This window comes from Rhipicephalus microplus, chromosome 9 (genome assembly GCF_043290135.1).
Source record: "Rhipicephalus microplus isolate Deutch F79 chromosome 9, USDA_Rmic, whole genome shotgun sequence".
In the NCBI taxonomy this organism is placed as follows: Eukaryota; Metazoa; Arthropoda; class Arachnida; order Ixodida; family Ixodidae; genus Rhipicephalus; species Rhipicephalus microplus.
In genome coordinates, this window is record NC_134708.1 from 4930264 (window position 1) to 4943395 (window position 13132).

Sequence of the window (13132 nt, forward strand, 5' to 3'; positions counted from 1 at the left end):
TTTTTAATGTGTAGATTTTAGTTATAATGCAAAGTTTGTCTAAATAATATTTTAATGCCGTTCTGTAGTTCATGTTTTTGTAAATATGAAAGTCTTTTAGAAATAATTTATACAAGTTTTATTTATGTTTCAAGCTACTATTTATCAGAAGCATTACGTCACGCCAGAGAACACCCGCGTGTGCTTTCGCGCAACGTGAAACCAGCGCACGGTGAACCAACAGCGATATGCTAGATCACCGGGGTCACCGTAGTATGGTTACAGTGGCTAGAATATTCTAGCCACTGTAGTATGGTCCCTATAATATCAACGCCACCTCTAGAAAGATGCCTGAGGAATGGCTCGCGCTCCCAGCAAAGTTGGCCTGCCTTCAGTTTTAAACAAGCTCCGCGCAGTAGCGCTCGCGACCGACACTATCATCACGGTGGCGGGCGGTACCAGCCATGACCTACTACACTCCTGACCTGCCCAGAGAGCACCTCTTCCAGCGCCCACGTTCTAGTTCATACCTTCTGCCGCTAGGGCCGTCACCTACGAGCGGCGTGGCGCTAGGCAGCACCTGTTCGCTGTCGTCTGCTTCAGCCATCGCTGTGGCAGTGCAAATCGTTCTTATTGTGCATGAATTGTGTATGAATGTGTAAAATATGGCAAATAAAGCGATATGATTCCTCGTCAGAGTTGGCTGCATTCGTGTGGACGTTTGAAGCAGAAATAGAACCGTAAAAAAAGCACACAAAGGGTCACAGTGGCAAGCAGACGGGAACTTTTCTACAAATGAAGGAAAATTTATTATGAAAATATTTCTTGAATGAAAACGTAGTCCAACGAGATAAAAAAACTATTGTTAGGCATTCATTGTTCACACTGAATCACGATGGTTCCAGACGATACGCATACACAAATTGCAGAAGATACGCAGAAACACAGTAGGTCGTGTGCAGAAACTTGCAGACGGCAGATAGCTGCAGTAGTCAGCTCTAATAGTGGCCGCGTGCAGTTTTTTTTTTTTAGATGAGCTGACACCTCAAATGTAAGTATGGTGTATTGCTGCGTGCCATATTGCAAATCGGAACAAGGCAAACAAAGTAAAGTAAGTTTTCACGAGTTTCCTGCCACAGACATACGGGAAGAATGGATCGAGGCAATTGGAAGAAAAGGTGAGTCTTGTGTTTTTGAGAGTCGTTTCAATTCAGAACGAGTTGCAAGCTAGCAAGAAGCACCAGGGTGCTTTAGTAAACTTTATTTCCGTGTGTTATGCTAATTCACTGAGCTAAAAAACATGAAAGCTTTTTTAAAGTACCGCGGCTAATATGGCAGGCTCCACAAATAGTGCCAAGAAATTTAAATATAGCACACAAGAAAAAAGTAAATATACGAAATCTGTAAATTATGTAAAAATGCGTAGCGGTGGGTTGCGAGGGGTTCGAGCACCCTTCCCGAAGGCTGCCTCAACAAATGCCGCCGAAATCCATAAAAAAATTAATGATATGAAATATTTACGTGCTGCCTCCACAGTTTGTCTCTGTGTGTGTGTGTGTGTGTGTGTGTGTGTGTGTGTGTGTGTGTGTGTGTGTGTGTGTGTTTAGCGATGGACAACTCTTGAACACTGGGTGTCACTGAAGTTAGCGACCGAATTTGGTCAAATGTATTTCTCATCTCAAACCTCTATCTTCCCATACAGCTTTGTTCGTTCCTGTATAAGCTTACTTAAGGTAATTAGAAACGTTACGCCGGTAACGAAATGTGGCGATTAACTGTTCACTCTATATAGGGCTGGCAGGCGGTCGGGTATAATGACATAATTGAAGTCCTTCGTGCAATGAGCCCATCGGCTCTGTGAGGGTTAAGAGACCCAGCCGGTGAAACCGAAATGAGGAACCTGGAATAATCAGCGACAGATACTCTATTTATGTGCGTGCTGCATCTGAGATTACATCATGCATGACAAAGATTCGTTTTGGAGAATGCAAAAGAACAAAAACCACTGAAGTCATCGTCGTCAACGGCGGAGTCATTGTACAGGTTAGAGGTTTGCGCTCTAAACCAAGACCAAGGCGCTCAAGTGCGCCTCGGTTTCGGCTCTGTCGTATTGGGTCGCGCTTCGTTACTGAGCAGCCATTAGGAAATTCAGCTTTGTTATGAAACCTTGTATAGCCAATGAGCTCTTCGAATAAAGGGCTTCAAGTATGCCACTGGACTCGACCACGTACCATCACTAAACATCAATCGACGAATGTAGTCATCTAAAAAGACATTTACAAAGGCTGCGAGAAAATATGAAAATGCACTAAATGGGTATACAGGTACTTCCCCAGAATAAAATCGTGGCTATGCTTTTTCTTAACCTCCCCATTTGGCTTGTTACATTTTGGAAAAATTAATTACAAAAAAGGTGTTATGGACTGTTATTTTGCAATCTTGCTAGCCATGCGTATACGCCTTTACCTTTGATGAAGGTTCAGGAAAGCATCGCTGGGAGCCCAGCGACCGGTCGAAGGTATGCAGCCTGCATTTTACCGCTGAAGATTACAGAACAGTGACGAAAAGGAAGATGTTGAAGCCCACAGCCGTGCCTTCCTTATTTCCCGCTTCTCCTGATCCACGTGGGCAAGATCCAATGCCGCGGAAAAAGCGGCTAAAACGAACGCAGGGGGAAACAACGCTGGCACCCATACAAGTAAAAATACTGTAAGTAAAACTTGAAGTCTAACACAACAACGGATAAGAATAATGTTAGCAGTATTCCCTTATGCGTTTAGCGGGACAATATATCTGTCATGCTTCGCTATTTTTTCGGCTTAACAGGGGAACGTCCAACGCAGATTCTTCTCAAGAAGAGCGAGCATCAGCGGAGCCTGGGGAAGTATATAGTTCTGAAAACCCAATTGAAACTGCACAAGAGGCCGAGTGGTTGCATTTTCCATCAAGTCAGGACAACATGGAGGACTGTAGTTCAGTTATACAAGGGGAACACCAGAAGAGGCCAGTGCGGCGCTCCATGACGTCGCAAACGTCGATCGGTTTGAAGAAGATGCGCTCCCTGGTCGCGGCAACTAAGACGTTGCGGCGGAAGTGCAGCAGGCTGAAAGAAATGAACAGTAATTTGCATTCACAGCTAGAGAAGCTAAAGAAAGATTTTTTCGAGATGAAAGCCCTCGCCGAGGCGAATGGCGCTCTAACGCTGCAGGTACGCAGTTACGTCAGTGGACGAATGTTATATTAATCCTTTTATATTCGCACTTAATTTTAAATGACTCTGAACATAATAACAATTTAGGAGTAAGTCAATTCTATCAACATCACCCGTACTACGAGAGGACGTCCGGTGAGCGAAGGAATTCTCGAAACTATAAGAGATTGTAAAGGTGGCGATGCTACCCTTAAGTTCTCGCGCATCGGCTAGCAGTGACGTCATACTTTGACGGCCTCAGGTAATGTCTAAGACTGCTGTGTTAGTAGATGCAAGGTCTGAAGTAGCAAGTTTCAAAGAAATGTTCTCAGCCAATGCGGCCAAGTACACAAGGAGCGACGCAACATAAAGCGACGTGCACGTGTCGAAGATTGTTCGCCAAACTCAGAACATTAAACCTAGTCTTAATTTTTTCTGTTCTAATAGTCGTATGATCGGAACAGGAACGATAGAGAATTATCAGGTACTCATTTATCAGTCTATTAACTTAGTGTCCCTATACTTTTTTGTAAGAAACGTCAGAAAGGGGAGGATGGAAGCTTGCAGTAAAAAACCTGTGAACAGGGGTTGTTCCCATTCTTTAATCGCTGTTTACACACACACAAACACTGAAAATAATCATGAACCAACTCGCTTAATCAGTAGTTTTAGCAAAGTTGTTTCGAGGCGGCGTTTCGACAAGCAGGCTTGTTTTCTGAAAGACTGAAATACAATTATAGCCTTAAGGATGACAAGTCCGCTGTCATGATGTCTGCTCGAGAGAAACTCTGTTTATAGATTTTCTTCTTCATATAAATTTACGTGACATTTTAGTGTACGCCGATGCTGGCAATCTTTCTGGTCATACGAAGGTGTAGGCCTGACATAAGGACACGGAATAAAAGAAGGTTGGTGGGTAAGCGCGCACATGAGCAAGTGTTTAAGATACGAAGGTCGGTGTGTACCCCCTTGCGTGATTGGCGCACCCCGAGTTTATTCCTTTATCCTGCGAACAACGAGTTCAAATTTCTGTCGTCGCAAACAATTAGGGACATTGGACTGACAACTGGAAAGACAGTAATTTGCAAGCTGTGTTGTGTTGGTGCTATGGGCCGATCGGTTTATGCTCGTACAGGAAGCCACGCTTGACGCACATGTGATGTCTGCCTTATAAACTTGAGCGAGCAGCATTGCATTCAAAAAGGAAGGAATGGTTTGGAAAGTGTAAGTGAACAGTTTCCGCTAGTCCGTATGTGTGAGTCGGTGGCCGGTTACTGAACATGACGCAAGTCTGAAGTTGCGCAATTCATTAATGTAGCATAGCTGCAATTGAATGTCCACGTGGTGACATGAAACATCTATTATTGTCTTAAGAGTAAACGCATATCTTTTCTCGCGATTATGAATTGTTGAATAAGGAATGATGCCAAATGCAAGGTTTCGACAATCAGGTGCACTATTCTTTGTCAGGACAGCAACAGCCTCCTTTAGTAGCGTGTGTGTGAACGTTTGCTCACTCTCCCACAACATCTAAACTTGTCTTGACAAGGGCAAGTCCAGTACGTAAATGTCGAATTGTTGGATGCGCCGGCATTCCCTGCTCTACGATGTTTCAGCGGGTCAAGCTTCCATTCTCCCCTGCACTTCCGCTTTCTTCCAGTATGTTATCTTGCGCGTGATTTACGCATTTCAACTGCCCTTTCATCATCAGGAAATGCTGGACGAGAACGACAAGAAGGCTGAATTTTTGAAGGAGCAATTGCAATGCCTGCGTGAGAAAAATCACCGTTGGAAAGAAGTGACCATCAGGCAGGCCATAATGTGGCAAGCTAAATCACCCTGCGGGTACGAAATGTTGCGGAGGTCTGGGTGCCTCACCCTTCCAAGTCGCATGACACTGAAGCGTTACATTGGCTACTGTACTGGAGCAGTTGTTTCGTCGCTAATGAAGCAAAGGCTGCACACGGAAAGCACACACTTGTCCGAACGGGTACGTTACTTCGATCAGAATTATTTACAATATGCACGCGAATAACGAAGGAAGCAGCGCACGCGGCAGTGTTTGACTGATCAAAATACATGCTAGTATAGCCGAATGAAAAGTGATTTAAAGTGAATAAACAGGGACCAGACCTGTGGCAAGGATTACTCGAACGTAAGATGTATTGTTTAAGAGTATACGGCAGTGCGCTATGTTTGCTCTAAACCCTAATCATTTCTGTTAAATTATGGGTCATGTACGGAACAACAAAGAAGGTTATTTATATAATTAACTGTCTCCGCCGATATATAACGCATGTCTGTTAACAGTGAATTCCCCCCCCCCCCCCCATTTTTTTTGTTAGGAAAAAATGGGCTCTTTGATTGTGGATGAAATGTCTTTAAAGCAAGCACTGACGTACGAAAAAAAAGGAGACAAAGTCCATGGCCTAGTCGAAATGGGAGGCCTAGAAAAAGAAGTGGGCATTCAGAACGAGCTGGCCACACACCTTCTCGCCTTTGTATTTGTAGGCTTATCAACGCACTACACGTAAGTGAATCATCACTTTGTCTATCACTATACGTTTCGCTGTGACTGAAAGACTAACCCCACCTATAGATATAAAAAGAAAACGTTGTCTTTAATTAACCAATGATGTGCTATTCCGCGACCAGGGCTGAAAGTCTGGGGAGGGGCAGGGGGAGTCGTCTTCTATTTTTTAAGGAGGGCTCCCCCCCCCCTTTCCCCCGGCAAGTCAACTTTAGCATTGTGCACTTATTTGACAAGCACTCGAGATGAGCAATTGGCTCTCCTCCTCTCTCCAACGGAGTGAGATTTTAAGCCCAGCTGACACCGACGCTACAGAATACTGCTAATTTTTATCTTTTTCAGGCTACCCGTGGGATATTATTTCACGCAGTCAGTAAAAGGAGACCACCTGCATCAACTAACACTTGAAGTAATTAAGTCCATCGAAGAAGCAGGATTCCAAGTGGTCCGACTTGTAGCTGACAACCACGCTTCGAACAAAAAGATGTTCACCATGTTAGGGAATGGTCGTATGATGCCAGTTGTGCCGTAAGTTGCTAAGTATATATTTTTGCTCTCAGCTCGCATTAAGCTGTGCGCAATGCCTAGTGTAAATATTTTTTTATATGTATTCGCAGTGTGCCCTCAATGTATGCATGGATCGAATCCCAGCTGCGGCTGCTGCTTTTCCGATGGAGGCGGAAATGTTGTAGGCCCGCGTTCTCAGATTTGGGTGCACGTTAAAGAACCCCAGGTGGTCGAAATTTCCGGAGCCCTCCACTACGGCGTCTCTCAAAATCATATGGTGGTTTTGGGACGTTAAACCCCACATATCTATCAATCAATGTATGCACGCGCATGCATGCCGTGTTTGAGTGAAAAAAAAAACAAAAGACTTGGTCGCACAAAAAAAAAAGCCTGTATCAGCATCAGAGCCCCCCCCCCCCCCTTCTTTTTTTTTAATCAGCGCTGCCATATAAGAAAGCCGTGTCCATAACAAGATTGCTATCAACAGTACAATCGCTGTAAATAGCCCGTCTTTACAAATCAATTGACGTTACGCGTTTGCGTAATGTATGCGCACCTGCATGCGACTGTATGAATGGGTGAGTATACTTAAAGTTTCGGAAGATTTAAGGTGTAGGTAATCTCAATAAAACACACACACAGACCTGCAGGATCATGGCATGAGTGGAGAAATTTTATAATAAGGTAATAATTAACAACGCACACGTCCTTCGAATGGCTAACATTTACATTACTTTGGTAAAAAACAGAAAACCGTATATGCAACTAATTATTCACACCGCAAACGCCGCCTTTCTCCAATTTATTTATTCATTTTTTTTTGTTGTTGTTGCAGACATCCAATGGATATGAATCGGAGGCTCTTCCTTTCTTTTGACCACTGCCACATCCTGAAAAATCTCCGCAACCAGATGTTGTCCACCAAACGCGTTCTGTTCAACAATGGGCATTACTACAGCCCCACGTATTTGAGAAAGTTGCTGGACATAACAGAAAAACAGTCGTCGTTCAAGCTTGTTCGGAACCTTACGCAGAAGCACGTTTACCCGACGAACTTCGAGAAATTAAGCGTGAAGAGGGCCGTTGAAGTGTTCTCTCCACAGGCATGTATAAGAAAAGGTGTAAACCCATTTAGCGTTAGTGTCACACACTCCCAGATTCTCTGTATTCCTTGTAGACATCACAATGCGTGACGCACACAGGTCATGCAGGAAATGCCTTTTCGTTAGCTGTAAATTATGTATGCTTCCTGCAACCTGTATTACACAAAAAAATACATCTAATTGAGCTAGAATCATGCTCGCAGTTTTCTATCAGTAGTGACGTTTATACTTCTCAAATTCTTTGGCGCGCTCGGGCAAACTTTTATGCGCTAATATTACGCCACAACTCATTTTACATCATATTACGTCAAGTGAATGTTCATGCAGAAGCAGAAAAAATTTTGCAGCTTTTCGTTCAAATGAAGCAGTACAAAAACTGCCTTTTAATAGTAATTCACCGCAAACGATACGTGAATATTCATGTTAGTTTCTGGTTTATTTGTTTGTAGAACCCAAACGGAAGCAAATGGTGAAAATGTAATTCAATACGTATATAACTGCTAACATATTTATCAGTATGGTCACATAAAAACATGCACATGAGCTGCTGCTACTGCTGCTGCTAACAGCGCATGGTTATCTGAACATACAATTTCCCTTTCTTAACGAATGTACCTGCGCGTATTGCTTACCACACAATAATTACGTATCATTAGAGCTTCTATAAATATATGTTCACTAACACAAACTCACTTAAAAGTGCACGTTATTGATGACTGCAGTGCCACTTGTAACTCGTCTCACTTGCTGTATACGAACGTCCAAGCTTAGAAACCTCTCTCTAAATAATTCCGATCATTTTTAATATGTCGCGTCTCCTTGGTTTCTAGGTGACATCGGCCTTACGATACCTCTTACAATACGGCCGCAGATTTGGCATTTTCGGGTTTGAAGACTGCCTGCCAACCATCGAGCTGATGGAAATGATATTTAAATGGTTCACCATACACAACATAAGAAATACAACCTTCCACGTAGTAAGCCGGGACCAAAACAGGATGCCGTTCAGTTCCCCAGATGATGACAGGTACATTCCATTTATCCCGCTAGGTTTCATATTTTCTACAATAAACTGCTTTATTTTCAGGTTGATATGGCTGGAGCAGGAATTTCTGCCCTTTTTCGCAGCATGGAAAGCCGCGGCACCACATAAGAGGGCATTCATATCTCTTGAAACATACGAAGCTCTCCAACTGACCACAATGTCCACAGTACAGTGCACACAATTTCTCATCCGTTCAGGTTTCCTATACGTGTTGACTGCCAAATTCTCCAGTGACCCTGTCGAAGCACTTTTTTCCACCATCAGACAGCTTCAAGGAAGCAACGATCAGACAGACGCCCGTGCTGCGCTTTCATCACTGCAGAAAGTCCTCGTGATGGGAATGATGCACTCATCACCAAGCGGCAGTACAGAGCAAACAACGTCTCCTCTTGGATCGCCCAGTGCAAGGCAGGCGTCGTGCTCCACAGCAGTAAAGCAAGCCGGACAACCTCTGGAAATGCACTCGCTAGTAAACCAGAATCAAGGGTCGTCAGGCGAGTGCGCGGCATCGACATCTGCTACTATAACCCAGACGATGCGGCCACATCTAGAAGCCCTGCAGACTTGCCGTGGTGCGCTTTTCATATCTCGTTGATTCCGTGTAATGGAATGATTTACATTATTTAAAAATTATTACACACCGTCCAACAATTCCCCACTATACGATATTATGCATATATTATAAACTCTGCGCTGCTTACTGTGTTACATGCAAGCCGCGTGAGGCAGCGTTTGCGTCAGTGCACGATGTAGATGAAAACATGCTTCTCAATCAGTTATACTGTGTATGTATGTAACGATAAGTCCATGGTACAAGCAGGTACTATGGCTTACATTTAAAAATATAACATGCTTTCACCAGGCGCCCACACAACTCGACTAACCGACGTCCCTTTCCCGCAATCGGGGAAGAAATTTTCGGCGGTTTTGAATCGCTGTCATAACTGGCACACAGATGATGGCATGGCTCGTTTGCGTTCGCCTTACTCTCTTGAGATGCTGTCCCTTCCTAATCCCGTCGTCTTTCTCTTGCTTCTTCTCCTAGATTTTTTTTTATTTTTAAACGTTTCTCCCTCAGTTTTTTTTATGTTGTTGTTTATACTATTCTCCGGACTTCTTCCCTCCTGTCGTGACAAGCTATAAATCGACGCGGAAAATGTGTAAATATTATTATACCTTGAAAAAGACGGGGCTCTCCCGACGCAAACGTCGGCTGAATGAACAGTTATCTTGATGATATGTGGGGTTTAACGTTCCAAAACCACCATATTATTATGAGAGACACCGTAGTGAAGGGCTCCAGAAATTTCGACCACCTGGGGTTCTTTAACGTGCGCCCAAATCTGAGAACGCGGGCCTACGGCATTTTCACCTCCATCGAAAGTGCAGCCGCCGAAGCCGGGATTCGGTCCCGCGACCTGCGGGTCAGCAGCCGAGTACCTTAGCCACTAGACCACCGCGGTGGGGCAACAGTTGTTATCTGAAAGCGCATTAACATCCATATATATATATATATATATATATATATATATATATATATATATACATATATATATATATATATATATATATATATATATATATTTCTCATATTTTGTATACGGACACGTGTCGGTTTAATCATGCATGCTTATCTATATACTGATAAAATTCTTGCACACTTTTCATTTCTACCTTCCCACAGGTGCCCCACAGCCAGGCATAAGGGCCAGCACGCTTGGCCTTATAGCGGGCTTCCTGGTGAAAGCAGCTGAGGATTGCATTACTTGCGACGACTGCATCGGCAAAATCAAGGCTCCCAGCTCATCTGGACCAGCTACTGCTGTGATATTTAATTTAGACAGGGGAGGGCTTTCATACCCAACGATCTCATTTCTTTCCTTTGTGAGCACTCTAGAAAGGGCCGCGGAAGCATTTGCGCCATTGGCCATTTCCAAAAAGAGGCCGATGGCACTTTTTGTGCAAACTGTGCTACCTGCAGTGGCCTTGAACCCTCTTTTCAGCCATAAAGGCGCTACTAGCGAGCACCGAGAAGCCATGGCGCGGCTAGTGTTGCAAAAATTTAGCCGTCCTTTCTTCTCAAACTACGTGCGGGACAAAACAGCCAAAGAAGGAAAGAGAAAGAGAATAGCCGAAAAGCCAAAATCTCGCAAGATTTTAAAAGTTTAGTTGCATGCCTCCATTGTATCATGTACGCGCCCAGAACCTTGCTAGCACATTTTATTGAACTATGACCCAAATGCACGCAGCTCTGTACGCGTACATATGTTTTTCTTTATTGCAGACACAAGCCGTCACTGTGTGCCAGCAAGTAGGATATTCTTCGAAAGTGCAGAAACTTTGTTTGAAACATCAGCTTTAACTGGCATATTGTGGCACGCATAAGTAAAGCGACAAATGTGTTTTGTTTCATTTTGAAGTGCTGTAACATTGCTCGAATCACACGCATACACTCGCCAAATTCTTTTAGCAGAAACCTTGATATCACTTTGAGGGATCTGCTTTTCATTGACAAACGAGTATAATGGCACATTTTCAGCATGTGTACGCGCCCCAACTGCGGGTGTCGCCCTTGGGCGCTATCAATCAAACATAACCACTAGTACAACAAAGGCGGTACTATTCCGCCCTAAAAATAAGTCTGTTAATGAAAACATACATTTCAAGTATGGCGATACTATTATTGAGTTAGTAAATTGTATAAAAATTCTTGGAGTTACATTTTCGAGCAATATGCTTTGAAACGATCGCATTTACAGTGTGCTGGGTCAGTTATCTCGCGTAGAGGGCACGGTGTACAGTGGCAAAACTGTTCTACTATACAAGGTAAAATTCTTACTTTATAAATGACTGTTCTGTTGGCATCTTGCTTATTGTTTCTTGGTATGAAGGACTACGACTAACACGCGCTTACAAAAACTGTACCTGATGCAAAAGACGTATATTAGAATAATTTTTTACTGGTCGTATGATGCTCGCAGAAGTGAATTGTTTCAACAGGCTGGAATACCACCCCTACATCGTCTCTACGATTTTAAGTTAGCATTGGTGGTCAGGCGTCAATTTCAAGAAAGTCGACATTATTTGTACGACCTCTCGAAACTGCAGCCAAATAATTTGTTCGAAACATGACATAAAGAAACATGGAAAATAAAAACTTCGAGAACAAACTACTCCACAGATAGGTTGTTCTACACAGTTTCTACGTTAATTGATAAATATGTGAAAGCTGGCATAGATTTCTTACTCTGTACCCGAACTCAATTGCACGATATACACATGTATAGTTTTCAAGATTTCTTTGCAGTTGCTACATTGTTATCATGGTTGCTATTTTTATTTTTAGAATTTGAACTTGATATTTTTGTAATTGTTGCTTAGATAACATTGCTAACTGTTTGCCAGTGCTGTCGTGCTAAAGGCGTCTGTGGGCCTATGTCAAGCTGCCTCTTTCGAAGAGCAGCTTTTACCTGCCGCTGTCCTTCATCAAACTATTGATGAAAAATAAAACATTATTATTATTATTATTATTATTATTATTATTATTATTATTATTATTATTATTATTATTATTATTATTATTATTATTATTATTATTATTATTATTAACTATGCTCGACAAGATGATGATAATGATGACGATAAAAACTTTATTGGGGTCGCAATGTGTTGCCCTCGATAGGCACATCACTGCCTTTACCATATCGTCTCATCGCACGGACATATAAAATCATAGAAACGCGCATCGGCCAGCGCTCCCCGTTCCAGCAGACAAACTCCCGTAGCGAAATTTGACGCACAATTTTTGTTGTGTAGGTCACAGTAAGAGTTAAAGCTTCAATTCCTGTGTCTCTCCTTGATATGCGTCCGTGGGCGTATGTGCATTATTCTCTTCTATCAATTGACTACAAGTGTAACACCTGTCCAGGGCGAGTGTCCAAGGTAAGTGCTCAACAGGGGCACTGCGTTTCACCTGACGCGTCCTAAACAACCTAAAATCAGTTTGATATTCTATTACCAATGAGTACATTATTAGTCAAAAGCTTTATGAATACTAAATTGAAGTTTTTTTAGGCTGGAATGGCAAAAACAACCATGCAGCAAGACATTTCTACGCAAATATACAGCTTTAGAAGTCAATCAACCAGTATAGCCTAACTACTAAAATGTAACACATAGCACACGTTAGCCTTTTCAGCAAAAAACAATCACACGTATAGGCAGTTTGTCACAGAAGCAGACGCATGGTATCAGTCCGTCGCCCTCCTGCCGGCCGCACAGTAGCAGACGAACAGGTTATAGGTAGCGCCACCTACGGCGAGCGATTGAACGAGAGCGGGGACACGCGCTCCCATAGGAACCCCGCTATCTGAACAGGTCAGGAGTGTAGTAGGTCATGGTACCAGCAAAACGTTTTTCATCTTTGGCCTATAGGGGCGCGTCATTCGAGAGTTAATTGAGACCTGCAACTGTGCATCGCTAATTCGGAGGCTATGCAAAGTGTTGAGTTGTTTCACCGTCTGCCACAAGTGACGCTAGCGACCAAGAACATTTTCAAAATAAAGGAGAGAAAGGGTGTGGCAGCTGTTTTTCTTCTCATGCGGCAGGCATCTTTCTAGAAGAGGCGTTGATAATATACACTACTATAAATAAATGGATTGATGAATTGATATGGTTGTACCCTTTAAATTGGGCAGCGGCTAACGCCATCTAGCCGTAATACTTAGTGAACCAAAAACTAGATTTATCTTTTTTTTTTCCCTTTAAATAGTGAAGCT

General features: G+C 43.0%; 1 protein-coding gene across 3 annotated transcripts in view; it reads right to left on the minus strand.

Annotated features, from left to right (window-relative positions):
* shot (dystonin-like protein short stop) overlaps positions 1 to 13132 on the minus strand; it is a 710700-nt gene that overhangs the window by 415018 nt on the left and 282550 nt on the right. The window lies entirely within an intron of this gene.